Genomic DNA, 4,644 nt, shown 5'->3' on the forward strand with positions numbered 1-4,644 from the left:
TATATTAATCAACTAAAACTTCTTTTTCTCCCTCCTACTTTGCTACCTCATAAAACTTTAAGAAGTGTATTATTCAATTGATTCATTGTCTTATTTGCATCATCATGCGGCCTCAGTGACCAATACCAAGAGATAACAATGTCGATTTTCTTTCACCAAATCACCATTTGCATTTAAATTTTGACTCACCTTAGACCAAGCCACCATCTTATTTCACTAAAAAGATCTTTGTCACTGAATCTATGCGCCGTCGCTCTCAGCTTTGCTTTATGGTTTATATTGTAGTGTTAATTTTTGGTAACCGAAATCAGTTTTGTCCATTGCTTCCTTGAGTAGCAAGGAAGTTGCATATTTATATTCAAGATATTTTTGGACATCGCACTTTATTTATTCACATACATTTATCTTCACGTAAAATTAATATTTAAAAATTATTAAATAATTTAATAAATTTAATTAAATTATCTATCCAATAAACTTAAAATAGTTAACTATTTAAATAAATAACACTATTTACAGACAATTCTTTTAATAATATTACAAAATACAAAAAGGTCATATTTTTGTCATTGGTGACAGAACTGCCTCACCATAAGAATTTTTTTGAATGATCTTATAAGATTTAGTAGGTTTTGTGTCAAATATAACTATAGAATTGACCACATCGAGAGTCCAATAATGACAATTACATCAAACAGTATAGGTCCAACCATTTCGCAATGGAGTTGAAAATTTTGTGATTTTATTCCAAAAACATAATGCAGCACCAATCATCCAATAATAGTTAGTTGGGTAAAAATGAGACAGGCGAAGAAGCTCGTGAATACCTTGCACTCTCCAAGCCTCGTTTTTTACTGGTTCGAGTCGTTGGTACCAAGTAAGGAAATCAACATTTTTGGAAGTGATTTTAAGATTATTTATGAATGATTTTTTAGTCTCGGTGAGAGGTGCTATGGAAAGAGGCTGTTTGATGATCCTCCCCTTCGACACTTGGGAAGATTTGGACTTTTTTTTTCTTTGGATTCTTCAAATGTCTGTAGTGGGCCGATGAAACAGTAGGTATCATCTTCAACAGAAAAGGGATAAGTATTCTTTTATCATATGTAAGATTTTTAGAATCTTCAATAATAGTGTCATTGAATCAGGTTAGTATTTTCAATCAGATTGTGCGAGCGTTTCAGTCAAAACACCCTTACCTTTGTCTTGAGTTGTTAAGGTTCTTGGAGTTTGGGGGGAAGTCATTGTTGTCAGAAAGGAGATGAATTTGGAAAGAAGAATGAGAAGATAAAGATGAAAAGTTAACGTTGTGACGGTGAGAATTTTGTTAAGTGAAAGTAAGGAAGGTAAGTGAAATTTTTTGCCGTTTTATATTTCACTTTTTTAAAAATTTGAAAAAGGAGAAAACTTTTGAAAGAAGTAACAAATGTATTGTATGCGTTTGGAAAGTCAAGCGAAATAGGATTAAACATTTCATTTTCAATTGGTATCGAAAAAGAGCGCATTAATCCTAAGTAAACAATTTGTTAGTCGAAAAAATACGATTTTGAAGACATGAGATCGAGGCGCAATATCTTTTCGGGGAATATAATTTTTATCATCAAAATCATATTTTTCGAAGAGAAGAGGTGGAGCTCAGTCGATGATCCTTGAAAGTTGTAGAAGGCTTAGAGAAGGAGAGGTTAAATCTATGGCCTTCTTTTACTTTAATGAAATAATCCTTTTAAAATAAACTTTTAATTTGAATCTATTTGAACTCAGCAGCGGAAAATTTATGAGACAATTTCATTTTGTCTCATGAATATCAGAAAATAAAACAGATAGGGAAGAGAGAAGCTGACACCATCATGTATCTTGGTTCAGTTGCCTTATGCAATACAACCTACATCCAGTCTCTACCACAACAGTGGTAGAATTTTTACTATAGTTAAAGTATTACATACACCAATTCTACAGGATTGACACAATCCTTTCACACTCAAGTTCTAACCTAACTTGACTTGGTTATGCTAATACCTAACTCTTCACTCTTAGTGCTCACCCAACTAAGAAATGGGTACCTCACTGGTATAAGATACAAGACACTGAATCAACCTAAAGAAATTTGAAATCACTATAGACTTTTCACTCGTGTGTTTCTCTCTGCCTCTTTCTACTCTTAGGCTTTTCAAGAACTCTCTCATTCAGCCTTTTACCTCAAGAAATTATAGAAAGATAAACATTGAAAAGAAAATTACAATCTATAAAATATGAAGGAGATTAATGCTTCAACAGCCTCTTTGCTATGTGATAAACCAGATTCGCTTGCCTCTGATTTAGTTCCTCATTCTGGCAGAATGCTCCTTTGACTAGGAAGCACTGTCCAAGTTGATGAACTTCTTCAGAGAACTCTTCTCAGAATATACACCTCAAAACACTGGTTATCTCTCCTTGGCTTCAGAATGATGAAAATCTTCTTTTGTATCTCCTTGCATGTTGCTGAGTTGCTCTCTCCAAGGTCAACCCTCGAGCTGTGTGCTTCACCGACTCACTTTTTCACTTTCTTCCATTTTTTCTCAAATTAGGAACTTTGGTTCTAACCCCCTTTCTTGACCGAAAGCCTCATGACATCAATAAAAAAAATATTTTCAATGGTAAACCCAGATCTGAGCCATTAAAATGCTACTTGGTCCCCAAGACATAAATTTGACCATAGATTTACAGCAGTGGTGAACAGAGACTCCTTTCTTTATTTAACCAAAAATGGTATCGCAGAAAGTTGGAGAAGGAGTAAAGAAATTAACATGCATACAAATGGAAATAAATCACCTTTAACTTTTAACTCAGCTTGATGGATTTGATTTGGGTGATTAGACATTTGCTTTCTTTGATTAAACTTTCTCTTTCTTTCTTCTTCTATGAATAGCTTAGGAACTAAGCTCTCTCTTACTTCTTTGATTTCTGACCAAGAGGGAGAAAGTGAACGTTGCTTTTGGTGAAAGCAAATGGGAGGAAATTGCTTGCTATCGGGCTTGGATCGGATCTTTTCAATCAGTCCGTTGATTTCTTTGCTTTGTTTTCTTTGGGCTTCCTTTGGATTGTAGCCCACCAGCCTTGTTTATATTTTTCATCCACTTGGGCTGCTGCTTTATATTGATTTTTGGCCTGCAACATAACACTAAAATAATCAAAACTAATGGGATAATTAGCCCAATAATTTAATATTTGTCATCATCATTTATGTTAGTTAATTTCTTAACTCAACAATCTCCCCCTTGATGATAAACATAATTGAAATATTAACCAAAGAAATTGAATTTTAAATTTAGTTGAGAGACTTCCCTTTAATTTTTGTCACTTGCTTTAGTGTTGCTCCCCCTTTTTTTTCAAGGATAGCTCCCCCTATATTTATGCTCTTTTCTTCCTTCCTGATTGTTATACTTGTAGAGAATACAATAAAGAGTTGTACACAATACAACTTGACTAAGGGATATTACATAACCAACAACACAAGTTTAGCCCAGTATAACATATTAATTCAGCATCAAAACAGAGTATGAAGTTTAACAAGGGCAAACTAGCAACATATCATATAAAGCAAGTTCCAGTTTTCATGCCAAAAATCACAGTAGTTGCAAAAATTTTCAAATCAAATTTTCATGCAAAAAAAAAAAAAAAACATTGTAGCAGTAGCAATAAAAAACACAATAAAGCTTCACAAAAATTCAGTAGTAAAACTTCATAAAAGATCATTCACCCTTAAAAATCACATATTCACATGCTGCTGATGCTCATGCTATTACTCCCTCTTTTGTCATCAAGGATGGAGCATAATAAAAAACAATTAAAATCTACACCTTAAAACTTGCAAGGAAGCGTTAATACACAGTCTAAAACATCAAATTAATTTAAAGTAAATGCAACAGTAGTTAAAGTATTATAGTAATCCGAACTAACAAAAAGAAAGTTCAAAAGTAACAAGATAGACAGTTTTCATGAGACAAAAGTGAGCAGACAACAGTAGCTTCATGAGACAATTCTAGGCATCTGAACCATTTCCCTCTAAATCAGCTTCCTCTTCAGCATCAGTGGCAGGATCCTCATCTTGTTGAAGGTTATCAATAAACTTCATGAAAACAGTCACTCTATCTCTTGATTTCCAGAGGAAATTCTCATGCTTGCTTGCTAGTTTCCTTTGTTCCTTACTCATGGCAAAAATGTGATTAGATTGGGAGACAAACTCCTGGACTATGTCTTTGACAACATTAAATAGAGCAGATTTTTGTCCAGTAGAGATGGAAGTTTCCTCAGTGAAAGGAGGAGGAGATTCCTCAGGAATGAACTCATCATCTTCATCATCTAGCACAACTCTTTCAGTGCGAGTAGGCCCCTTATGCTGTTTTACTGAACCACCTCCTTTTAGATAAGAGTGTCTAGTTTCATATAACTCATTTGACAAGTCAACACCAAAATGTTCAAAAATACAGATTAAGAACATCCCATAAGGAAGGGCTTTATCTTTCTCACTTCTAACAGAATCAAACATATATCTTACCATTAAATAAGCAAAAGAGATTTTTGTTTTTGTGAGAATAGCATACAAAACATGAGTGTCAGTGTAAGATACCCTTTAGTATGAGCCACTCTGAGGAAGGATGATAGGGTTCA

The sequence above is a fragment of the Arachis ipaensis genome, chromosome B10, assembly GCF_000816755.2.
Source record: "Arachis ipaensis cultivar K30076 chromosome B10, Araip1.1, whole genome shotgun sequence".
Taxonomy (NCBI): Eukaryota; Viridiplantae; Streptophyta; class Magnoliopsida; order Fabales; family Fabaceae; genus Arachis; species Arachis ipaensis.